The following is a 27,725-nucleotide window of genomic DNA, read 5'->3' on the forward strand; positions in this document are numbered from 1 at the left end:
GGTGAGACTTTTGTCAAGAATGTTAGTTATGAGCCTGGGGTTTAAAATTAAATGGATAAGTTCTACATTTTTATGGCTATGTCACTTAAACTCTCTGAGTCTCAATTTCAGTATCTGTCAAATGGAGGTAACTGTTTACCATTTTTAGAAGGTTTAGATTAGGTAAGTTTGTAAGACATTTAGAACTTCTAATTCATAAATACTCTAAAATGCTAGGTTTTATTTTTCTTAAAAATTGTTGAATAAGGAAATCTATATTAACCTTAGATTTTTTAAAGCATGCATATAAAGAACAAAGACAAATAGAAGTTTTGAGTTAAGAACAAATTCAGGAGAGCTGAAATTCAAAGACCTGATGTTTATAAGGACACAAGGACAAACAAAAGATCTTTCAAGGTTTTTACATTTACGAGAAGAAAACAAAAAAGTGCTTGAGGTTAACAAGCTACATTTTTTTATCCCCCCAAAAGCGTAGCATCTCAAGAGTGGAACAAACACTTGAGAGAAGTGGTTGAGGCACCATGCAGGTAAAGTGGTTGGGGAGAACCATTCTGCCCTGAATAAATGGCTTTATGGCCAGGCTTTGGGTGTCTAAGTTCCAAAGTGAGAAAACTTGCCAATGAGATTGAAAACTTGATATTGAATTAATCAAATAGAATAAAGGACCAATAGGAGAGGCACAAGAAAGTTGAGAAGAAAAAGGTAGGGTCTCATTTTCAAAGAAGAATATTGATAACTATACACTGGAACATAACCTTTAGCATTCAAAAGATTCACGACAGGTTACCCTAGCTCCTCAGTGGGACATCACTCTTAGAAATGCTGTTGCATTTAATATATACATCAATTTTTAGAAGCAGTCTGATTTCAGAAATAAGACAGTGTGTGCAGGCAAGAGAAGTGTCTTAGGCTAAACACACATGAGTTGACTAGAACAAGATTGGGAAAGATGAATAAACATGATTGTTATGCTGAAGTCCAAGTGTGTTCATTCAAGTCTTTAATTATATCTTTTTGGACTAAGTTTTAGAAACAGGGTGGGTGAGATGCATTTTTGTAAATTTAGTTGGTTGTTATCTTATTTAAGCTAAGTGAGAAATGTGTGTGTTACTCAAGAATAGTGTTCTTAAAGCATTAGAACTTTGACCCAAGTCTTAAATTTTAGCAATGCATAGAATGATCAGAAGAAATTATTTTCAAATTAAAGATAAATAAAATCAAAATGATTAGGCATATGGATTTTGAAATTGTTAGACTCAGAAGAGAGTTCTGGCTTCACCATTTATCAGATGTGTAGCTTTATTCAAGTGATTTAACTATTCTAAACCTCAATTTCCTCATCTATAAAACTATAATTTGGAAAAGGCCATCTACCCATTGTATGGATGATGTGGGATAACTAACATAAATGCACCTAGCATATAGTATATGTCCATCAGGATGGAGATAGTTACAATGCTGTTATTCCAAATAAAACTGTCTCTCACAACGGAGAGCATTTCAATAAAGTTAAATAGCTTACAGAAGTGGATAAATCAAATCAAACAAGATTAAAATGAATTGCAATATGCCATTTGAGCAAGAAGATAAGAGAACAAGTAATGTTTTTGTACAGGAATAGAACTAAAAAGGCAGATAATCAGAGGCAGATATATGTGTTTGAACCATTTAGGTAACTATGTTCAATATGAATCTATTAAAAAACATAAATCGATGAAAACACATAACTAACAAAATACCTAGTATTTTCTTTGACTACATCTGTGAAAATATGGAAAGTAATATAAATCCGAGACCAGCTTCACTGTGCTCTGTACTGTCTAACAACACTGAAAATCTTATATTATAAATGGAAGTCAGACAAAAGGAAACATATTCAAAGGAGAGTAATCAAAGCATGGGGAAGTATGCCATCTGAATAATGACTGGAAGAAAAGTGGTAGTTGTTTCCGGTTTGGGGCTATTATGAAACAGCTGCTGTGAATTTTTTATATAAATCATTTTCATAGACGTATGTTTCCATTTATCTAAGGTAAATATCTAGAAGTAGAATTGTCTATGGTAGGTGTACATTTAACTTCATTAGAAAATGCACCTAGCATATAGTATATGTGCTATTTTCCAGAGTGGTTGTACTATTTTACACTACTTTTTAATTGTTTGTATATTTATTTCAATCTCATTCCTTGATGGAATTATGTCAATCTTTCCAGATTCCTGTCTTAGAAAAAAATTGGAAGACTTAACCACTCCACACTCATATGCAGTGACAAAAAATAAGCAGAATTGAATATCCATTACCCTTTTAGATGGCACAGGAACAGTCCAATTTCCCTCACACTTCACTCATCACTCCTGACTCATTCATTCATTTGGTACTAACTGATATGTATTAACATGAGTTTGCATACCCTCATGTAATGGGAGACTGACACAACCCCAGTCATTTTAACTTGCTGACAGCAGGCCATTGTTGATGCTTGCATTTGAGTAAGAACATAAACTTTGAGGTGTGTGTATGTGTTTATACTTTGTCATTGTTGTTGCTTTTTGTAAGTGCCATCTTGGAGATATTTCTGTTTTTCCTTTTGACTGCCTCCTCCTTCAGTTGTACCCAGAGGGTGGGAACAGAAGCAGCAGCAGGGATGTTGCTAGGCAAAAAGTTTCTGATGACAAGGATGGAGATTGCAGATTACGATTAGTGCAAACCCGGGATGTGTCCTCAGCTTAGGATTCTGTTATTTACCTAATTTGAGCCTAATGATATGAAACATTGTTGTAATGTTGAATTTTCCTTATCCTTTTCAAGGTGCTTCAATTCCCTGAGGAAAGAGGCAAGCAGATGGAACCTTTCACACTGCAGACATAGAAGAACGAGATAGAAATATGCTCTCTGTCCTTGATGTGAAGATGCTGTCACTTTTAATTCTCCAGCTTGTTTACTTTTCTACTACATAAGAACTAGGGCTTGTTTTAGCAGCATTGATTAAGTTGTCATTGATTTTCAAGATAGGAAATAAAACTTTCAAATTTCCCACATGAATTTTAAGTAAGTCAGATATTAACAACAAGATAAAACATTTACCATGGCAATGACAGAATAGTCAAGTATCATTCAAAACCTTTCAAGGCTCACAAAGAGCATATGGATTCTAGATGTCAATACATACATGACTAGGTAGTAATTTTATTATTTAATCTAAATAAATGCTTCCATAAGCATCTAGCACAAAAAATAGAGCGTTCACTTATTTTTCTACATGTTTGTGTTCACTCGAAATTTGCATAAAGGTATATTTTCTACCAGTCGATAGAAATCAGTCTTATTAACAGTTAAGATTTATTGAGCTCAGTATTCTGCTAAACTTTTAGAGCACTATGTGAATTAATCCTCGCAAAAACCTCAGAGCAGAGTTTGCCCAACTTGGAACTACTGACATTTTGGGCTGGATAATTATTTCAGGGTAGGGACTGTCCTGGGTATTGTAAGATATTGAGCACAATCTCTGGCCTCTACTCATTAGAAACCAGTACCGTCTCTCATCCCAAATGGTGAAAATAAGACAGAGTGCAGGGGCTCACACCTGTAATCCCAGCACTTTGGGAGGCTGAGGCAGGAGGATGACTTGAGCCTAGGAGTTGGAGACCAGCCTGGGCAAAATGACAAAAGCCCATCTCCACAAGAAATACAAGAATTAGCTGGGCGTGGTGGTGCACACCTGTCATCCCAGTTACTTGGGAGGCTGAGGTGGGAGGATCTCTTGAGCCCGGAAGGCAGAGGTTGCAGTGAGCTGAGATTGCACACTTGCATTGCAGCCTGGGCAATAGGGAAAGACTCTATCTCAAAAAAAAAAATATATATATATATCTCAAAAATATCTTCAGATATTGCAAATGTGCCATGGGGGCAAAACTGCACTCTGGCTGACAACCATTGCTTTAGGACAAATATTATTACTTCTCCTCCATTACAGAATTTACCTGGAGACACACAGCCGGCAAGATGAGCATCTGGAGCAGAGAGGTAAGCTTGTTTGGATAAAGCCCAGGAACTTTGTATTAATTGATAATGTCTCTAGTTGATTTCAAAGATACATGAGCAGAATTGTGTCTAGTTACATGTGAGGGTTTTCTTAGTATTTACTATAATATATATGTGAATTGAGCATTTACTATTTGGAAAGTACTACACCAGAGCAAAAAGTGATGACAAACTTAACTTACTCATGGCCACTGAAGAACTTAAACCTTGTCATTGGTAAATAGCTAATTCACAATTGAGGTTATGAATTTCATGTACTATACTCAAACGCCTTTAAAGAATGAAATATACATTCAAGTTTCTTAAACATTACCTTTTAAACATTTCTGTTCATTTAAGTTTTGGTATCATTGAGCAAATATGCAAATATAAAATTATTACCTATGGTAGAATTATCTTGTGAGAGAGAGTGTATCTCTATACTACAATAATTGGCAAATCTAGCCCATTACCTGTTTTAGTAAATAATGTTTTATTGGGACATAGCTATGCTCATTTGTGTATGTGTTGTCTGTGGCTACTTTTATGCTGTGATGACAGAGATTAGTTGTTGTGGCAGAAATCATATAGTTCACAAAGCCTGAGACTTTTACTATTTGGCCTTACGAGAAAGTTTGTTAACCCTAACATAGTATTTCAAGGTAGTCAGATTTTTGTAGCTGTGTAATCAAAGGTATTCTACTTGTCTGTGTTTATGCTTTGTATATTTTTAAATGTATATTAATCTGGAATACATCTGTGAAGCACAAGAAATAACATTCAGTCTTTTCTCCTATTAAATTGCCTTAATAAAGAATAATTGATTAAAATGATCTGAAGACTCATTCTGTGCTAGTCAATTTGCCAGGAGTTCTACATGCATTACACTACTTAATTGTTACAACAACACTGTGAGGTAGTCAGTCAATTTTCACTTTTTATGAGGTCACTGAGACTTATGAAGGCTATGGAACTTCCTCAAGGTCATGCAGAATCAGAACACAGACATGTTTGATTGCAAAGCTCAAGTCTATTTAACAACTGTATTACACTCTGTGCACAGAACAAAATGTCAATAAAAATTTTTTTTGGTTTTACCTATGTTTTAAAGATCTAAGCAGATAATTTTTTCAAAGTTTATCCACATTTTCTGAATCTTCTTATAAAGGAAAAATACCCTATGCCTGCATAAATGAAAGGAAACCAAGATTATTGACTTATTCATTTAGCAAATACATAGTGAGCCCCTATCCTCCACTAGGCATTGTACTAAATACTAAGGATATAGTTGATAAGATACATAATCCTTTACCTCATCAGGCTCTGCTCCTAGTGGGGAGACAAAAGAAAAGCAGAAAAAGATGACAACACAACAGGCTGAAATGACCATAATACAGTTATGTGCCAGGTACTTAGAGAGGATGAAGGTTTCACGAATGTATTTGAAACCAAGACTTGATAGGTGAATAACGATCAGCCCTGATGGAGATTTGGACTCTGGCCATGAAGTCTTTGGAACTGCCTTGGGATACAGAAGTGTTTTTGTACAATTCCTGACTCTGCAAGCTTGTGTTTTAGTTAGGGGATGCAAGCTAGAATGTGTAAAATATCCATTAATAATACAAGACATCTTATGAGTAACTGCTAAATTGTGTGGAACAGCATAAAAGTACAATAGCAATTGAGAGTTGAAGCGAATCAACAGAGTGTAGGGGGGAGTCAGAGGGAAGGAGGGATGGAAGTTGAACGTTTAAAATAATCAGAACCTGGCTAAATGGGGAAGAGGGGGTGTTGAGGGGACTGAGTATTTTTGGTGACCAACTGAAGGAGGGGTAGTGTCCACAAGCTCTTGACTCCTAAAGAGACTGGCCTCGATAAAATCAGTGTTAAAAATAGTGGTAGAGAAAGGTCTATTGGTAGCTTTGGGCAAACATGTAGATAGTTTTGAGAAGAGTGGAAGAAATAAGAAAACATTTATCTGGGCTGGGCGTGTGGCTCACACCTGTAATCTCAGCACTTTGGGGTCCAAGGTGGTTGGATCACTTGAGGTCAGGAGTTAGAGACGAACCTGGCCAACATGGCAAAACCCCGTCTCTACTAAAAATACAAAAATTAGCTGGGTATAGTGGCACGCACCTGTAGTCCCAGCTACTCGGGAAGCTGAGGCAGGAGAATTGCTTGAACCTAGGAGGCAGAGGTTGCGGTGAGCCGAGATCATGTCACTGCACTCCAGCCTGGGTGACAGAGCAAGACTCCATCATCTCAAAAAAAAAATATATATATATATATACATACATATATATCATACTGATAATAGGTGGTTTGTAAAGAGCATAACATAATCTTAGGTGAATAAGTGAAAAAAGACCAAATGCATTAAATCAATCATTGCTGTAGACAATTTTTAAAACTTCTATTAATGTAATTTGATCCCAAAATAATTGGTATTCATGCCACATTGAAGAGGCTACACAGTACTTTAAAAATGAATTGATATCTTCAAGTAAATAATTCTAGTTTATCACTTAATAAGGGTACCTAGCTTACTGTGTATCTGACACTGTGAATAAAAGCATCTATGACTCATCATCACCGCCCTAGCTTTCTAATAGAAGAGGCAAGGAGTAAATCAAATTATCATACAATGACCCCCACATTTAACAACTAGATAAGAATTCCAAATCAGAAGCAATCACCAGGAGAGTTCATCATAAATGATGCTGGCTTAGGAGTAGAGGACATTAAGGAAGGTTTTATTCTGATTAAATGGGATTTAAAGGGAGCTGAAAAATAAATAAATGTTGCTGAGGCAAAAGGCAGGTACATGTTGTGGACTGAGTAAGGAAGAAGCATCCAGACTGAAGAAGTAGCATATACAAATCCCTGGGCAGGAGGGAGAACAGAATATTCTAGCTTGTGAATTTATTTGAAATGTGAAAGATACATTTGGAGTAGTCATTAATGGTCTCAAATTCCTACTGTTGAAGTAAAATTGCAGCTTCACAGACAAGGACACATGGTTTTCTTTATTATTCAGATGTAAAATCTGTACATCTGGCACAAGCAATGTAAGTAGGTAAGGTATAAATAATTTGAAAATGCCAGACCATTTTAAAAATTGTTACGTTTCTCTGCCTGAAAATAGCACTCCTTTTTTCTTTCTACCCGGAGACAAAAGAAAGATCAGTTATACATCTAAGTCTTGGGTTGAAATAGATTGGGTCTTAAAATTAAACACACATAGTTAGGATTATTTGATCTAGATCAAATAACCACTCCTATGTTGATTAATGTAGCTCTTAATTAAAATTCATCTCCTTTTCCTTCCTCTGTCCATTTATTTGCTTTTTTGGTAAAGTTGCTTATTTTTGAATATGATTTAAATACTGTTTTTAGCAATCATGAAAATAAATGTTAAAATTGTGTTGTTTTTGATTAAAGACTTACATTTTGTTCTGCTTCTCATAAACTTATGAGATCAAAATTTTTAATCTTCTATCTTGAACCTAGATAGCTGTTTTAAGCAATATGGAAAGGAAATATTTATGAATACAAACTTTGAGAAAGGCACAGCGCCAAGAACCACTGTGAGGAATATCACCCCATTTTCATCAAGTTGCTCATAGTCTAGATGGGAAGCCTAAACTTAAATTATATGTATAATTTTATATCCCATAGAGATGAACAATATGTATGAAATAAAAACGAATTGGGAAAAACTTATTTGGAGAAGAGGATGGTCTGTAGTGTTCTGTATGAGAGCTTCATGGATAAGAGAGCACTAGAGTTGGATCTTGAAATAGATTAGATTAGATTGGGATACAAGAGACCTATTAAATTAGTAGATGGGGTGTTTATCCATGTCTATTAAATGTCAGAGTCCACATCTCCATCTAGTATGCTGTATTTTCTTCCTAATGGCATTTTTTAATATCATGATCAGTTTTGATAGAATTCTTCTATTATAAATACAATGTGTTTTTATTGTCTGTTTTTCAGGAATTTTACTTTAACAGAAGATAGTAGTGAGGGATTGAACACTAAGGAATTAATGAGAGATCAGGTAACCATCAGTTAATACACATTCAATGCTCTTTTAGCTTGGTTATTTTCATTCTTTCAAGTCTCATTTTCATGAGATGATTTCTTCCAAGGGGCATTAAGATTTGACTTTTGTAATCAGGTCATGATGTGGCTTGCTTGCTTATGTGAGAGGATTTTAGTGCAAAGTGAATTAAATTCATAGAAGAGAGCTCTGTTGCTTGAACTTATGAAAAGTTTAGCTTTTAGTTTGAACAAGAGTATTTTACAAGAGACAATGGTGATTTTAGACTATGCTGATTATTTTCATATTTGAGTCAAAGTGAGTAGATTGTAGTTTTTCCAAATTTGTGGCCATTTTGAGAAGACAGCAATGTATATGTAGTCTAGTTTCATAGAGAATTCTCGTAAGAAATAGTGAAAGATAAATTGATACAGAAAATGCAATTAAGGCCCAATTATATGCGTACTTAATGGATAGGTGAAGGCATTAAGGAAAGAAAGAGGGAGAAACAGAGCGATCATGTGCATTTCAAGTGTAAACTGGTTATTGTTTGAGGGATTTGTGAAAGGATATTTGGAAATCAATGTTTTATCACATGAATATAAGAAAGGACGCCAACAGAAATATAATACTTCACAAAATTATTTTTGCACATGGTGATAATCATCAGTAAAATAAGATTTACTTTTCATCCAATAAAACATTAGAATAGTGTAACCTACAAAGATGCTATTTTCTTCATTACATAACAAATTCTGTGAATTTTCTCAAAGTATCGCTCTCAAAGAAATGTGAGGTTTTAAGATTAGATAAGTAATATAAAACAAGGAAGAAAAGAAAAAAATGCAACTAATTACATAAAAATTAAATCATCAGTTTTCACACTCTAATATTGTTGGGCTTCAAATGGAATGCCGTGAATGATTAAACACATGAACAAAAATGCTATTGTGATCATTTCTCAAAATTCACAAAAAGAAAATTATAATAATCAAAATTTAATCTATGCTTAATACTAGAATATTAGTACTTAGATTTTGAATATGATTCTGAACATGTTGAATGTTTTAAGAAAGTACTTTATTCCAAATGATGACAAAACTATTCATGACAGAATAATCTGAGATTATCGGAAGTTTCCTAATTTGTTCTCGTGTGTTAATTGTTATTTAGACACTAGGAACTATTTTAAACCTAGGCATTGCTTTAATTCTTACACTATTCTTACAACATACAACATGTCTATTGTAGTTAGTATAATCAATAATTTCATAAATAAGGAACATAAAGCTTAAGAATTTAACACCTTTGAGGCAATTAAGATGGTAATTCATTGAGCTAGAGTTTGAACCCAGATCCCAGTGATTACAAAAAAAATTTAACAATCAGGTTATAGGGCCATCTATAGAAAGGACCACAAATACCCTACTCAGTAACTACAGAGGTTCCAGTAACTGGGTTGCAGAACTTCAGAGAACCACTTACTAACTGAGCTAGTCATTTATTCTCTCTAAACATCATGCTAATTATCTGTAATGCAGCATTTATGTTAGTACTTACAACCTCTTAGGTCTGAAGTAGTAATTTAATAATGTAATGCACAGAGGTAGTTTAATAGTTTAATTTCGATTATGCATGACCCTAAGAAAGTGAGCATTAAAATAGCTTTTATTATTATTCTTAGATTCATATACCTGTGTTTATAAAACTGGGTACCTTAGATTTGTGTGGCATGGCGGAGGTTTCAAAATGTTTTCACACATAAAATATTCATACATATGTTATTTAACATTTTATGTCATGTTTAATTAAGATAGGCTTAACATCTGCGATTGTAAGGCTTAAGAATGACATATAAAATTCCGGTGCTGCAACTTAACTAGCGTTTGGGGAAAAAAACACAGAATACACTTTTTTTTAGGTTTGAGATTCAGTTCTAAAGAGTTTGCTGCTTTACCTTCTGAACTTACTCACTTGAAATATGGCTTTCTTTCTACGATTCTGTGGAATTGGCAACCTCCATTTTTATTCTAACAATGTAATACATTTCTAAATTAATATTATACACATTTTTCCCCCAGCAAAAACTGCTCCCAATCAGAATAAATACACATCTCCCATACTTTGCCTACACTTTTACTTATCTCATTTGAGGAATGTATCTATTTTAAGAAAAACAAGAAATATAACCTGATTGTGTTTCTTGGGGTCAGAATCCTGTTCTTTGAGTATCTTCTGATCACAGTAAGCTTTTGATGAATTTTGCTAAGATTGTTGAACATAATTTGAGTAGCTACAAGCTTGGGAACTAACTATATAAAATTATATCCACGCCATCAAGTGACTTGCAATTTTATTGGTTAGAATTCTCTTTTAAACAGCTTTTTTTTACCAAGACTTTGATAAATGTAATGAATCTTTTTAGAAAATATAGAGAAATGCAGATTATTATAACAAATGCCAAGGTACTCATCTTGATTTTCTTAATTGTCTTCATTGTTAAAAAATTATTGCTTCCATGAATCTGTGCATGTCTGTCTGTCTAATTCAAGTTTCTATATGTTTCCTAAAATTTATATATTTCTACTCAATGTATAATATTAAATTGTGGATTTTATTCTTTACATAAAGAGTGTTATACTGTACCTATTATTTTTTTTCCATTTCATTTTTGAGATTAGCCATGTTAATGGACATAGATCTATTTCACTTTAATTGTTGAATAGTATTACATGATTTTAAAATATTGTATTTTGTTTATTCCCCTGGTAATGGGAACAAAATGAACAATAATAAACAATGTTTAACAGTATATTCTTGTACAGACGTCCTTGCTGACATAAGTAGGAATAGGTCTAACAAACATACTTTTGAGTGAAATTGCTGGATTTAAGGGTGTATGTGTTTTCAACTACTTTGGTGTCAGACTCCTTTTGCTCACATTTCATATTTATAGTCAGAAAATCCAAACTGCTGTACCTGTGAAAAATGTCTAGGCATGACTCTTTTTATCACTTCTACTTGTCACTGCGGTCTGAACATCCTCTTGATAAGCTACTGCACCAACAAACTAACTGTCCTCTTTGCATCCACCCTTCCTTCTATAGACCATCTGCCACACAGCAGCCCAGGGGATACTTCTAAAACTTAATTCAGATCCTATTACTTTTCTGCCTCAAGCCCCATAAGGGCCACTAATTCATTCAGAGTAAAAGACAAAGATGTTATAATAATTTACAGCCCACAGCCACAACTCAAGATTGCTTTGTTTACTTGTTTTCCTTTTTCTTCTTCTCTAGACGGTAGATGGAGACTTTACCTCCAACTTCATCCCCATTTCTGACAATGGGAATCATTATTACTTCCTCTTTTCCTGACGGTGTGGTATTTTGTGGTCCTTATTTAATGTGGGTTTGGTTTCCCATGGGGTTCCCAGCCCCAGATGGCAGGCACTGACTTTGACTTTCCTCCTTCTGCCCAGCAGAGCAACAAACCTCAAAGCTCAATTTACTTAGATTAGCAGATACTCAGGGAGAAAAACAGTTAAATGCTCCTGTGATCTTTATTTTGCAGGGTTTCCACTCTCTTTTATATTACAGCTGGTTATTCTCACCAATCCTGTCAACACTTGGTCTCTTAAAGAGTTTTAATTTTTTAAAATCACCCTTGGTCACTAAACTTACGATTTAAAGACAAAAACAAACAAATAAAAACCATCATGAACATATTCTTTATCAATAAATCAATATAATAGTCCCAATAATTTTAAACACCATAAACCATTTGCTTCTCCAGAAAATCAAGGGCTGTAGTCTCCGAGAGGGAGAGTGAATCTACTCTGGTTGAACACAATCAAATACTGAATTATTTTTATTTTAACTGTCATTTTAGTAGTTCCTAGACCTTCAGAAGCTTGTCAGAAATGAAAATGTTATGTGGTTATTACATTATTTAGTGTCTTGCATGAATAAATGTTTTCAGTTTCCCCTATTTGGACTATCTAAATAGTCTAGAACAATCATAGCATCTGCTTGAATTTCTGATAGCCTTAGAAAGACAGGACAGAGCACCAAAATGACATGTATGATGGCAACATAAATTAATAAAGACACAAATATCTACTTTAGATAGCTTTCCTTTTACATTTTTATTTAATTGGAAAGATATGAAAACAAAAATTTAAAAATCTTCCATAAATTTCTCACTAAAAAAAAAGTACACACAACAAGAAAAGTGGTGTTATTTCTTTTCTGATCTTCCAATTCTAATACCAAGAGAAAACAGTTGCTAATAACAATGATAAATGTTTCTGGATTTCTTTATGCATGTTTACATATACTTTTTATAAAACTTAGATCATATTACATAAACTATCCTGCATACTGCTTTTTTTTTTTCACCTTAAGGGGTTATTATAGTAAATGCATACATTTAGTTAATTTTTCAAATTATAAATAGCACAGCAATACTAGAATAAGTATTAGACATATGTGGAATTAGAATAAGACATATGTCAGCACAAAAATAATTAATACCCATAGATGGAATTACAACTTAAAAACTGCTTTATAAATTATTTTCAGTTAATATGATTTTTGTTTTATTCTCAGAAATATTTACTATGGAAAATGCAGATGTCATCTTTTTTCAATTAATAATATAAGGGCTATATTCATATACTCATGTTTGCTTATAATATCATTTGGATAATTTAGTATTATGAATATACCTCCACTTTAGTTTCTATAGTCAATTTTTTTCATTTCCTATCATAATTTAGTAATACACATTTACATAAAAGATTTCCACATATCTTAACATATAAAACTACAGTATGTGAAAATGATCATTGTAAAGTTTTTCTATAATGTATTAATTGGTCATAACAAAATCATTCCTACTTCTTTGCTTCATAAAATGATTAGAAGTGAGAGCTTAGACCTGCAGCATCCAATATGGTGGCCAGGAGCCACTTGTGGTATTTGGGAATGTGAAATGCTGCAAGTTCAAACTGAATAGTGTTATAAGAGTAAAATACACATTGGATTTCAATGACCCAGTATGAAGGAAAGGAATACAAAATATCTCATTAATCATGTCATATTGATTTTATTTGAAATGAAAATATTTTTGAACACTAGGCAAATAAAATATATTTTAAAAAATTATCTTCATCTTTAATTTAATTGGATTTATTTTTGAAATGTTGCTACTAGAAAACTGATGACTGCATTTGTGGCCCCATTATATTACTTTTGGACAGTGTTAGTACAGTTTTTAAAATTAATATACCTCTTGTCTTTGAGACATAAAAATGCAAAGTCAACAAAGAAGGGTATAACTCATTGAAGCAATTTACTGACCTAGATGTGGCCAAGAACTTTTCCAGGGACCCACGGAACCTACTGCAGATTCCAGAATCAGGAAAGTGAAAACTTGCACAGCTGATGGCACACACTTCTATATTCTTTCATTTTGTTCCCTATGTGATCCTTAAGAACCAGCTAGTTGAACAGATAAAGAGGGGCTATGCAACTGAAAATGTCTGCACTTCACTTGTATGCAAAAAGGATGAATGACAAGTGAGAACACTTAAGTATTTAAGTATTCACTGAAAACCAAAACTGCTTCTGGGTCATGCATAGATTGATTGAATCCAGTTTTCTGGATTCAAAGATTGTCTTAGACTGTTTGGGGTGCTATAACAAAATTCCTTAGACTAGGTAATTTCCAAAAAAATAGGTATTTATTATTCACAGTTCTGGAGGCTGGGAAGTCCAAGATCAAGTCACCAGCAGATTTAGTGTTTGGTGAGAGTCAGTTGCTTTAAACAGCACCTCACATGGCAGAAGAGCAAAAGGTCTCCCTCAAACCTCTTTTATTAGGGCAGAAATCATATTCAGGAGGGAAGAGCCCTCTTGACCTAATCACCTCCTAAATGCTTCATTTATTAATACTGTCACTTGAGGATTAAGTGTTAATCTGTAAATTTTAGGGGACAAGCATTAAAATCACAGCATTCTGTCCCTGGTCCCCCAAAGTTAACGTCCTTCTCATTTGCATAATACATTTACTTCACTCAAATACTCCAAAAGTCTTATCTTATTCCAGCATCAACTTTAAAGTCTAAGTCCAAAGGTACATCTAAATATCGTCTAAATAAGATATGAGTGAAACTTAAGGTTATAATTCATTCTGAAGCAAATTTCTTCCCAGCTGTGAGCTTGGGAAATCAAACAAGTGATGTGTTTCCAAAATACAATGGTGAAACAGACATAGACATTCCTATTTCAAGAGTGACAAATAGTAAGAAAGCAAGAGGTACCTGGTCTCAAGAAAGTCCAAAATCCAACAGGGCAAACAACAGGCCCAGGAGAACTGTGGAGGGAAGGATATTCCCAAGACAAGAGACCAGTAGAGCTACCAGTGTGCCACTCTTGCCTAGGAGAGATGCAGGAGTGTGACTTCCATGTATCAGAGCTGCTGCATGAGCTGTGCCCAGCAAAACTATGGGGCCATGGCTTCCTGGAGCCTTGGGGACCCATTTACCACCCCAGTTTGTTTGGAAGGTTAAGATATCAAGCCAGAGATTATTCTTAAGCTTCAAGTCTCTCTGGACTATTCTTTGAAACTGAAGTGGAGATAACTATGTGCCTAGAGCTTGTGTACTCTGCATGCCAGCAGAAATAGCACCTTTCAAATACTATCAAGGTACTACCTGTGCCCTCTGGAGGGGCAGCTGGAAGTGCACTTCTACCTGCTGGAGTCACAGGTGGGGTAGATCCTTCAAATCACTTTCCCTCTGAAGACCCTGGAATTCTGGGCCTATGATGGGAAAGGCAATCCTGCCTCTGAAATGCCTTCAGGGTCATTGTGTGTGTGTGTGTGTGCTTATTTTTGTTTTTTGTTTTCTGAGACAGAGTCTCGCTCTGTAGCCCAGGCTGGAATGCAGTAACAGAATTCACAATCTTGGCTCTCTGCAACCTCTGCCTCCAGGTTCAAGTGATTCTCATGGTTCAGCCTCATGAGTAACTGGGACCACAGGCAGGTGCCACCACATCTGGCTAATTTTTTGTATTTTTGGTAGAGACAGGGTCTACCATGTTGGCCAGGCTGGTCTTGAACTCCTGGCCTCAAGCGATCTGCCTGCCTCGGCCTCCTAAAGTGCTAGAATTAAAGATGTGAGCCACCGTGCCTGACCCAGGGTCATTCTTGTTTTTTTCTCTTGAGGAGCAGCACCTAGATTATTTCTATTCATACAAATCTCCTTATTCAAGAGTTGCTTGCAAGGTTTGCTTGGCCACATCCTTGGTATTCTCTCTGAAACTGTCTTTTTCATACTTTAAACATGGTCAGGCTAAGAATTTTTCAAATCTTAAATACTGCTTCCTTTTGATTATAAATTCCATTGTTAATTTGTTCTCTCTTCTTCCATTTTACTGTAAATAGTCAAGAGAGACCACGCCATACCCTCAACCTCTCAACACCTTGCTTAGATATTTATTCTGCTAAATATCCAATTTCATCACTTGTAAGTTTCTCCTTCTACAAAGCGCTAGAACACTAACACGATTCATCCAAGTTCTTTTCCACTTTATAACGAGGATGGCCTCTCCTTCAGTTCCCAATAGCATGTAGCTTAGTTGCAGCTGAAACTTCACCAGAATGGTCTTCACTATCCATATTCCTACCAACATGATCACACGACCACTCAGTCAATCTCTTAAGAAGACTGAGACTTTCTCTATAGCTCTCTTCTGACCCTCCCCCAAATCGCCCTTAATGCTCCATTCATGATGATATAGGCTTTTTCTAGTATGTACCTCCAGCCTCTACCAATTAACCAGTTCCAAGGCCGCTCCACATTTTAAGGTATTTCTTAGAGCAAATACAGTACCCCCATTTCTTTGTACCAATTTCTGTCTTGGTCCGTTTTGACTGTTACAGCAAAATATCTTCGACTTGGTAATTTATAAACAATAGAAACTTACTGCTCGCAGTTCTGAAGACTGGAAAGTCCAAATCAAAGCACCAGCAGATTCAGACTCTGGTAAGGGTCTTCTTCTCCTAGAGGGTGCCTTATAGCTGTGTTCACACATGACGGAAGGGCAAAAGGTCTCCCTCAAGCCTCTTTTATAAGGACACTACCCCCTTTATGAGGACAGAGCCTTCATGGCCTAATCACCTCCTAAAGGCCCAACCTCTTAATACTGCCACATCAGAGATTAGGCTTCAATTTATAAATTATGGAAGAAGCAGCACTCTGAACACAGCAAAAATGTTCATAAAAGTGTTACCGCAGTTCCTTATGAATCAAAGAAAGATTTCAAACAAGTTTTGGTTTTCGTTATAATATAGCTTACTGTTTCCTCAATATTGAAAATTAACTATCCAAAGAGTTGATATATAAAATATCTTCAGAAATCAGGGTATGCAGTTAGTTCACTTTGTTTCCAAACAAATTGAATAACAGCTGTGTCCAATTATTTAGAATATTTTTAAATTTAGCTTTGGACAGAAGAAGGGTGGTTTAAGGAACACTAACAGATCTGATAAAACAGGTATTTGAATTCATAGCTCTCCTTGGTTAGATGACCTTTTACAAACTGCTTACATTTCTCGATCTCTGCTCTTCAGATAAAAAAGTCAAGTTTGTATTAGAACAGCAAAAATGCTGTGGTTATACTTTAAAGTGTTCTGTAGTACAAAACCTTCAAGAAATGCAACTAAGAATATAAATTGTAGAGATGGAAGAAGGCTTAGGTAACAGTGGAGTATCCTCATCCAGAGGTCCTCCCAGGGAATTTCCAGGGATTACAAAGGATTCCATTTTGAAAGTTTTCTGTACTGAGCTTATCTGAGTGGCAGTATGAGCTCTCAGTATCAAATAAAAATTGAGCCCTGAATGAAGCATTTGCCATTTGTCATTCCTAGCAGTGCTATGTCTTCTAATGCAGTTTATCATTTTAAAATATGACATTCCTGATTAAGTTTTATCATTTTAAATATCAAGAAAAATATTCACCCGTCATCTGCTCACCTCAACCCCTCTTTCCCATTGCTTATTCCAGGTGTCCATGATTGTCCTATAGATACCTAGTGAAGGGGGTAAATTTTAGGTAACAATGCTTGCCGCATGAACCTTTATATTCAACCTAAGCTGATTGTACCAGAAACAAATGTAACTCAGAGGCCACAACAAAACAAATAGGTCAACCAGTGCCATTATGTTCTGATATCACACCAAAATATGAATTTAGTCTATCAGCTTTCTTCTCTTGAGAATATGAACTCAGAATTAATAACAACATGAACATTTTTTAAGTGGGCAACGTACCTGGAAAACTATGATGTAGAGATGAGCCATGAGGTGGGGTAGAGAATATAGAAGGGTTTTTTAAAAAAGCAAATAGATAAGATAAAAATAGAAGGGAAGATCTCATGAGAGAAACATTAAACTAAGCTGTGATCAATTTTATTTGGAGTAACATTTCTTCCATTATATTGAAAACAAAAAGTACCATAAATAAAGTATGCATCACAAATTATGTTGCTCATTAATAATCACACAATTGTAAGATGTGCATATACTTTGGTTTTGGCCCTACCTTTTACTGTATATGAATCTGCATTTCTTGTGAAATGGAGACAATAATACAGTTGCTATGGAATTCCATTGGAAACAAAATGAAATAATGTAGGCAAAGAATCTTTTGACTACATTATTTCTAAAATTCTAAATAGAGTTCTAAAAAAACTTTTAGAATATATTAATACTCAGTTCTTAACCAACAATCTTATTAAATACCTTGCTTTTCATTGGAAAACATTTTGGCATTACTCAAATTTGAAAAGGAAGATAAATTCTGAGTCTACAGAATGTGTGTCATAATCTACAGAGATAGACCATGATATTTTAAAGATAGTGAATGTTTAAGGAAATCAGGTATTAGCTGAAAAAAATTTTTACCTCTCTTGTGACATGACAGTTGAAATTCTCTAATTCTCTTAATGAATTTCACTTACAAAAAAATGGGTGGCAGTATACTGAGCAGAATAATATTACTGTTCTATGTCACAACTCTCAGTAATGGACTTTCAATTATGTTTAATAAGTAATTTCTTACCAAAAATTCATGTTATAGTAATAGAATATGATAACCAGAAATGTGGCTTATACTACACAAAAAGCTATTTATCAGATTTAAGCAGTTCCATTGTTCAAAATAAATACACTAATACATGATATAAATCAAGCTTTTTGGATGCTCAAAAATAGTTTTGACTGAAGGAGTGATAATATTCAGCCCTCATTACTGATGTAATTGTAAACCTCCTTGAAACATTCATGTGAAGATGATCACAGGAAAATAAGGCATCGTACAAAACTTGAGCTTGGGCAAGAAACATCACAATGTGAGACAGCTAGGGACTTAAAAGTGATGCCACGGTGAATACTCTGGGGAATGAAACACTTCAAATGTTCAAAAATTCAGAAAACAAATTATGCCTCACCTATGTGAAGCCCTATGTGTCCTTTTCTACATAGCACAAGAGAATTCTAAGGGGATTGGGAATTGGTGCAGAAGGAAAGGAGGAAGGAAATTACTGTATTTTCACCTTCTCCCACTTTATCACTGGGCTAGGGGATGACTCATGTACATCTTCTTGAAATATCCATTGTCATCAATAAAATGAATTTGAAGTTTTAAATAAAGCAATATTGAAATTCGAATCACACTTATTTCCTGTCATTATTTCCAAGATGCTGAATAATCCAGATGAATGGAAGAAAAAAAGGTCAATGAGTTCATCCTTAAATATATTCAGAGAGAAGCTTTCAGGAAACCAGACTCAATAAAAAAAGAAAAGTAAAGAAACATGAGACTAACATAATACAGGATAACTAAAAACTCATCCAGTTCTCAAAAGGTTCACATATGAGGGATACTGTTCACCTGCCTGATGGCACATTTCCTTTTTGCTTACTCTACGAGCATGAAATCAACCAAGCAAGACAAAAGTGCCTTTTTTATATTGTGTGCTTAATAAGCAGTGATCCATCCTACTCACTTAAAAAATCTAGTTGAGCAGATTGGATCCCAGTCTTCTAAATGTTTACAAATGGTGATAACACTGGTAGGATTAAGCTCCACTGGATACATCACATATTTTTGTATATAATACATGTTTCTGGATTTCTTTATGCATGTTTACATGTACTTTTTATAAAACTTATGTCATGTTGCGTAAACTATATGGCGTACTGCTTTTTTTTTTTCAACTTACAGGGCTATTAGAGTAAATGCATATATTTAAGTAATTTTTCAAATTATGAATTGTACAGTCATATTAGAATAAGAATTAGACATATGTGGAATTAGAAGAAGACATACATCAGCACAAAGAAAAATACCCAAAGATGGAATTACAATTGAAAAACTGCTTTATAAATTATTTTCAGATAATATTATTTTTGTTTTCTTCTCAGAAATATTTACTGTGGAAAATGCAGACGGTGCAGGTTGGTGCAAGAGTAATTGCGGTTTTTGCATTGCTGAAATTTGCTGTTTGATATTGGAACATATTCTTAAATAAATGTGGTTATGTTTACATCATTTTAATGTGCATTTCTCACTTTATGTTTTTTTACTAATGACTTATTACTTGTTTATTTCATATTTATTTTAGCCTATGGAAATGATGTTAGACAAAAAGCAAATCTAAGTGATTTTCCCGTTTTTTTTTTTTTTTTTTTTTGAGACAGAGTCTTGCTATGTTGCCAGGCTGGAGTGCAGTGGCGTGATCTTGGCTCACTGCAACCTCCAACTCTCTGGTTCAAGCAATTCTCCTGCCTCAGCCTCCTGAGTAGCTGGGACTACAGGTGCCCACCACCACACCCAGCTAATTTTGTATTTTCAGTAGAGACAGGTTTCACCATGTTGGCCAAGATGGTTTCAACCTCCTGACCTCAGGTTCCACCCTCCTCAGCCTCCCAAAGTACTGGGATTACAGCCGTGAGCCACCGCGCCCAGCCATGATTTTCTTATTCAAGTTCAAAATGGGTCATAAAGCAGCGGAGACAATTCACAACATCAACAACATATTTAGCCCAGGAACTGCTAAGGAACGTGAATTGTAGTGGTGGGTCAAGAAGTTTTGAAATGGAGGAGAGCTTTGAAAATGAGGAGCGTAGTGGCAGGTCATTGGAAGTTGACAACAACCAGTTGAGAGCAATCATTGAAGGGGATCCTCTTATAGCTACACAAGGAGTTGCTGAAGAATTCAGCGTCGACCATTCTATGGTCATTCAGCATTTGAAGCAAACTGGAAAGGTCAAAAAGCTCCGTAATTGGGTGCCTCATGAGCTGAGAGAAAATCGAAGAAATCATTGTCTTAAAGTGTTGTCTTCTCTTACTCTGTGCAACAGCAATTAAGCGTTTCTTGATCAGATGTGACATGCGTGGCCGGGCGTGCTGGCTCATGCCTATAATCCCAACACTTTGGGAGGCCAAGGTGACTGGATCACCTGACATCAGGAGTTCGAGACCAGCCTGACCAACAGGCGAAACCCCGTCTCTTCTAACAATACAAAAATTAGCCGGCTGGGGTGGCTTGCGTCTGTAGTCCCTCCCAGCTACTCAGGAGACTGAGACAGGAGAATTGCTTGAACCCAGGAGGTGGAGGTTGCAGGGAGCCGAGATCAGGCTGCTGCACTCCAGCCTGGGTGACAGAACAAGACACTGTCTCAAAAGAAAAAAAGAAAAGAAAAACTAAAAAAAAAAAAAAACTTCATGACTTGATGAAAAGTGGATTTTATACGACAACCGCAATGATCAGCTCAGTGGTTAGATCAAGAAGAGGCTCCAAAGCACGTCTCAAAGCCAAACTTGCACCAAGAAAAGATCATAGTCACTGTTTGTTGGTCTGCTGCCAGTCTGATCCACTACAGTTTCTGAATCCCGCACTGAAAACTGCAATGCCTGCAGCCAGCATTAGTCAACAGGGCTCATTTCTTCTCTATGGCAATGCCCGACCACACGTTCAGTGCACAACCAATGCTTCAAAAGTTGAATGAATTGGGTTACACAGTTTTGCCTCATCTGCCATATTCACATGACCTCTCGCCAGCTGACTACCACTTCTTCAGGTATCTCGACAACTGTGAAAAATGCTTCCACAACCAGCAGGATTCAGAACATGTTTTCCAAGAGTTTGTCAAATCCCGAAGCATTATTTTTACGCTACAAGAATAAACAAACTTATTTCTCACTGGCAAAAATGTGTTGATTGTAATGGTTGCTATTTTGACTAATAAAGATGTGTTTGAGCCTAGTTGTAATGATTTAAAATTCACAGTCCGACCGCAATTACATTTGCACCAACCTAATAAATTGATGTCATGTATGGACCGTCTGTAAGGGAAGAATGCTCCTCTGAGGTGCCACAACACAAGTCAATGTTTGACTTTATTTCATAAGTTTTTAAAAAAATTACAAAACAAAAATATCACAAAATTAAATAAGTATGTAAGGCATACCTGAAGTCACGAAATAATCTCAGGAGAAAGAAAGAGTAAAGGCGGCAACAGCACAGGTAACTGAAGGCACTTCTTTTTCCTAAACATGCTTGTCTTCCAATCTTTTAATCATAGTTCTGGCATGTAGCCCAGGCTAAAGCATAATCTTTTCAACAGTTCTCTGTAGCTGTCTGAGTGCTCTAGGTGGATGGTGAAGGGGTTAAAATGTGCTATTCCTGAATATTGACTATTTAAGTTAAAGACACTTGAAAAATAGCAGATGTGAAAAGATCACATTGACCTTGTGCTGTTTCTCAAGAGCAGAACAAGAAATTCCCATGTGAAAGGTGCTCTTCCTATATTAGAAAGAGGCAACGTCCTTATCCTCAAGGACGGGAAGTTGAAACGGAGAGAATTCTATGCAGACACTGCTAATATAACTCTGAAGTCTCCATATATAATTTAGTTGCTTCTTCGCTTTTACTACTCTTTGTCTTATTCACTCTATATAAGTAATAGATTCTAACTGCTTCTTTAGGTCTTCAGTATTTTTTTTTTTTTTTAATGAGGGCTCCCATGCCATATAAAACTTACATTTTGCTTTTCTCCTGTTAATCTAATTTTTGTAAATTTAATTCTCAGACCCAATCGGAGTACTAAGATGATAGAGGTGGAGTTGTTCTGACCTTACAAAAGAGAGACGTGATACTACTGGCTGTTAGGATTCACAGGCCAGTTAAGATTAATGCATGTGTGTGTCTCCATATCTTTAAAGTGCATTTGTTCCCATTAAAAGAGTAAACATATAGCCATATAGATTATTTAGCACCCTGAATGTTAAAAACAGAAAGACAAAAATTTGTACTTTTAAGGATAGAGAAATATTACATGGTATTGTTGAAGTAATATTCTTTTTTTTTTATTTTATTTTATTTTATTTATTTATTTTTTTTATTATACTTTAAGTTCTAGGGTACATGTGCATAACGTTTATATCATGTATAACTCCCCAATGCAATCCCTCCCTCCTCCCCCCTCCCCATGATAGGCCCCAGTGTGTGATGTTCCCCTTCCCGAGTCCAAGTGATCTCATTGTTCAGTTCCCACCTATGAGTGAGAACATGCGGTGTTTGGTTTTCTCTTCTTGTGATAGTTTGCTAAGAATGATGGTTTCCAGCTGCATCCATGTCCCTACAAAGGACGCAAACTCATCCTTTTTGATGGCTGCATAGTATTCCATGGTGTATATGTGCCACATTTTCTTAATCCAGTCTGTCACAGATGGACATTTGGGTTGATTCCAAGTCTTTGCTATTGTGAATAGTGCCGCAATAAACATACGTGTGCATGTGTCTTTGTAGTAGAGTAATTTATAATCTTTGGGTATATACCCAGTAGTGGGATGGCTGGGTCATATGGTACATCTAGTTCTAGATCCTTGAGGAATTGCCATACTGTTTTCCATAATGGTTGAACTAGTTTACAATCCCACCAACAGTGTAAAAGTGTTCCTATTTCTCCACATCCTCTCCAACATCTATTGTTTCCTGACTTCTTAATGATTGCCATTCTAACTGGTGTGAGATGGTATCTCATTGTGGTTTTGATTTGCATTTCTCTGATGGCGAGTGATGACGAGCATTTTTTCATGTGTCTGTTGGCTGTATGGATGTCTTCTTTTGAGAAATGTCTGTTCATATCCTTTCCCACTTTTTGATGGGGTTGTTTGTTTTTTTCTTGTATATTTGTTTGAGTTCTTTGTAGATTCTGGATATTAGCCCTTTGTCAGATGAGTAGGTTGCAAAAATTTTCTCCCATTCTGTAGGTTGCCTGTTCACTCTGATGGTAGTTTCTTTTGCTGTGCAAAAGCTCTTTAGTTTAATGAGATCCCATTTGTCAATTTTGGCTTTTGCTGCCGTTGCTTTTGGTGTTTTAGACATGAAGTCCTTGCCCATGCCTATGTCCTGAATGGTACTACCTAGATTTTCTTCTAGGGTTTTTATGGTATTAGGTCTAACATTTAAGTCTCTAATCCATCTTGAATTAATTTTCGTATAAGGGGTAAGGAAAGGATCCAGTTTCAGCTTTCTACTTATGGCTAGCCAATTTTCCCAGCACCATTTATTAAATAGGGAATCCTTTCCCCATTTCTTGTTTTTGTCAGGTTTGTCAAAGATCAGATGGCTGTAGATGTGTGGTATTATTTCTGAGGACTCTGTTCTGTTCCACTGGTCTATTTCTCTGTTGTGGTACCAGTACCATGCTGTTTTGGTTACTGTAGCCTTGTAGTATAGTTTGAAGTCAGGTAGTGTGACGCCTCCAGCTTTGTCCTTTTGACCTAGGATTGTCTTGGCAATGCGGGCTCTTTTTTGGTTCCATATGAACTTTAAAGCAGTTTTTTCCAATTCTGTGAAGAAACTCATTGGTAGCTTGATGGGGATGGCATTGAATCTATAAATCACCTTGGGCAGTATGGCCATTTTCACGATATTGATTCTTCCTATCCATGAGCATGGTATGTTCTTCCATTTGTTTGTGTCCTCTTTGATTTCACTGAGCAGTGGTTTGTAGTTCTCCTTGAAGAGGTCCTTTACATCCCTTGTAAGCTGGATTCCTAGGTATTTTATTCTCTTTGAAGCAATTGTGAATGGAAGTTCATTCCTGACTTGGCTCTCTGCTTGTCTGTTACTGGTGTATAAGAATGCTTGTGATTTTTGCACATTAATTTTGTATCCTGAGACTTTGCTGAAGTTGCTTATCAGCTTAAGGAGATTTTGGGCTGAGACGATGGGTTTTTCTAAATATACAATCATGTCATCTGCAAACAGGGACAATTTGACTTCTTCTTTTCCTAACTGGATACCCTTGATTTCTTTCTCTTGCCTGATTGCCCTAGCCAGAACTTCCAACACTATGTTGAATAGGAGTGGTGAGAGAGGGCATCCCTGTCTTGTGCCAGTTTTCAAAGGGAATTTTTCCAGTTTTTGCCCATTCAGTATGATATTAGCTGTGGGTTTGTCGTAAATAGCTCTTATTATTTTGAGGTACGTTCCATCAATACCGAATTTATTGAGCGTTTTTAGCATAAAGGGCTGTTGAATTTTGTCAAAAGCCTTTTCTGCATCTATTGAGATAATCATGTGGTTCTTGTCTTTGGTTCTGTTTATATGCTGGATTACGTTTATTGATTTGCGAATGTTGAACCAGCCTTGCATCCCAGGGATGAAGCCCACTTGATCGTGGTGGATAAGCTTTTTGATGTGCTGCTGAATCCGGTTTGCCAGTATTTTATTGAGAATTTTTGCATCGATGTTCATCAGGGATATTGGTCTAAAATTCTCTTTTTTTGTTGTGTCTCTGCCAGGCTTGGTATCAGGATGATGTTGGCCTCATAAAATGAGTTAGGGAGGATTCCCTCTTTTTCTATTGATTGGAATAGTTTCAGAAGGAATGGTACCAGCTCCTCCTTGTACCTCTGGTAGAATTCAGCTGTGAATCCATCTGGTCCTGGACTTTTTTTTGTGGGTAGGCTATTAATTGTTGCCTCAATTTCAGAGCCTGTTATTGGTCTATTCAGGGATTCAACTTCTTCCTGGTTCAGTCTTGGGAGAGTGTAAGTGTCCAGGAAATTATCCATTTCTTCTAGATTTTCTAGTCGATTTGCGTAGAGGCATTATAGTATTCTCTGATGGTTGTTTGTATTTCTGTGGGGTCGGTGGTGATATCCCCTTTATCATTTTTTATTGCGTCTATTTGATTCCTCTCTCTTTTCTTCTTTATTAGTCTTGCTAGCGGTCTGTCAATTTTGTTGATCTTTTCAAAAACCAACTCCTGGATTCATTGATTTTTTGGAGGGTTTTTTGTGACTCTATCTCCTTCAGTTCTGCTCTGATCTTAGTTATTTCTTGCCTTCTGCTAGCTTTTGAATGTGTTTGCTCTTGCCTCTCTAGTTCTTTTAATTGTGATGTTAAAGTGTCAATTTTAGATCTTTCCTGCTTTCTCTTGTGGGCATTTAGTGCTATAAATTTCCCTCTACACACTGCTTTAAATGTGTCCCAGAGATTCTGGTATGTTGTATCTTTGTTCTCATGGTTTCAAAGAACATCTTTATTTCTGCTTTCATTTCGTTATGTACCCAGTAGTCATTCAGGAGCAGGTTATTCAGTTTCCATGTAGTTGAGCGGTTTTGATTGAGTTTCTTAGTCCTGAGTTCTAGTTTGATTGCACTGTGGTCTGAGAGACAGTTTGTTATAATTTCTGTTCTTGTACATTTGCTGAGAAGTGCTTTACTTCCAATTATGTGGTCAATTTTGGAATAAGTGCGATGTGGTGCTGAGAAGTTCTCTATTAACATGGCAACTTTTTGGGGAAGAGTAACTATTTTTATTTTTTTGGAAAGTCCTTGAAAGAGACTTACGGAGACTGAGGTAAACACTTCAATGTTATGTTTGAGGCTGGCATGAAAACCCTTTTGCACTATGGTCATTTAAAGTAAGATTCTTTCTAAATATTAACCAGAGTCATTTTCCAGATTATTTAACTCTGTTACTAATTGTGCTATGAGAAATGAAACTTCTGACTCTTACGCTGCAGTGTTAATGGACTGATTCCTTTTCCTTACAGCATATTGTGGATATTCTGTTCACATGTGTTATGAAGAATAATGATAGCTTTATGCAATATATATTTTTGTATTCTGGGAAAATGTATATTACTTTATATCACATTTGATTTCTCATATAAATTACTGTAGCCCTTTGCAAAACTTTGAAAATCCATCTTTGGAGTTCACTATGTTAGTCATGCCTTTTAGTGTTCTTTATTTGTATTTTTGACAATAATGAAATTACTTAATGTCATTTCGAGTTCATCCCATTACATATACACATGAACTCAGAGCTGGGGTAATTCACTTATGTAGTTCAACATCTCCTTTGTTACAGATGGTAAACGTGCAGATTTCTCCCTCCAGGAAAGAAACTCTTTCATAAAATAATTGCATATTCTGCTCAATTTTTCTCTTCACTGATGCTTTTGTATTGTTATTACACCCTGTCAGATTAGTAATTAGCACGCAACCTCCATATGACATAAATGCATTTATCTTGCTTTCTTAAAAGCCCCTTTAGCAACTCAAAGCATATTATAACTCCAGCTGGCCAAAAAGAGATGAAATAAATAATATAACAGGAACAACTGCAAGAGCAAGTGCAGCATCAGGTTGTTGCATTTCTTTTGATCAAAAGGTCAACTTGCAACTGCTCTTTGAAGAATGTGCTGGTGACAGTGTGCAATCTTTGTAGTAAGTTTTTTCATTACTTTTTAATACATAATTGAATTAATAGCCTCAGTCACAATCTGAGGGAGGAAATTAGCTGAAGAAGGAGAGAACTCTGTGATAAACCTTCTGAAAAAGAGGGGAAAAAAAGGGTTAATCCATAGGCCAACCTTAAGAAGGACTGAAGACCCCAAAAAAACTGACCAAAGAGTCTATGCCTAGTAGAGTCAGTTTGAAACGATGTAGATTAGAAATGGAATTACAGGAACAAATTGCTAATTCGTACCCATATACGGAGGAAAATTCAGTCTGCTTGGATATCTTTTTCAAAGGGAAAATAATTCAATAACAATAACCGAGGTGAAAGTATTCTGTGAAATTTCTATAGTGAATAGAATTGGTTATTTAATTTGCAAAGTTCAGTGTAAAATGAAAATGCAAGATTGCTTATTCAAAGTTATTAAGAATTTAAAATTGCCAAAATAGTGATAGCAGAGCCTTAAACTAGGTTGGGGGAGGGGAATGCAATGAGGATAGGAGCGGACATCGGCGGGGTGGGGGTTTCTAAGTGAGACTATACAGGTTGCATGTCTATGAATCCTGCTCCTGCAGGTAGCCCCTGGACTGGCCTTAGGCTGCTTTCAAATTAAACCAGCACTGTAAAGAAGAGAGCAAGTACCCTAAAGCTGAATGAAGGGGCATCTTAATTCCAATCCTGGCTCCACTGCTGACTGTAAGTATGACCCTGGATGAGTTACCTCTCTCAGTCTCAGTCTCCTCATCCACAAAGCAGGGATCACAATAAATGAATAGCACCTTTCAAAGAACCCACCATATAGTGAGTGTTCAACAAATTCTGTGT

The 27,725-nt window shown here is 35.8% G+C and overlaps 2 long non-coding RNA genes across 2 annotated transcripts in view; one reads left to right on the plus strand and one right to left on the minus strand.

Annotated features, from left to right (window-relative positions):
• The window catches only part of LOC117065504, a 67,376-nt gene extending 64,774 nt beyond the window's left edge, over positions 1-2,602 (minus strand). Inside the window, exon 1 of the long non-coding RNA XR_004429948.1 lies at positions 2,412-2,602. This is a non-coding gene — a long non-coding RNA (uncharacterized LOC117065504). The remainder of the gene's footprint in view (positions 1-2,411) is intronic.
• A 2,825-nt stretch (positions 2,603-5,427) lies between these two features.
• On the plus strand, positions 5,428-27,690 carry LOC117065505. The gene is made up of 4 exons (XR_004429949.1): positions 5,428-5,483; positions 8,021-8,084; positions 26,706-26,887; positions 27,476-27,690. It is a non-coding gene; the product is annotated as an uncharacterized LOC117065505 (long non-coding RNA).
• The last annotated feature ends 35 nt before the right edge of the window (positions 27,691-27,725 follow it).

Source organism: Trachypithecus francoisi, unplaced genomic scaffold (assembly GCF_009764315.1).
Source record: "Trachypithecus francoisi isolate TF-2019V2 unplaced genomic scaffold, Tfra_2.0 Lachesis_group2, whole genome shotgun sequence".
NCBI lineage: Eukaryota > Metazoa > Chordata > Mammalia > Primates > Cercopithecidae > Trachypithecus > Trachypithecus francoisi.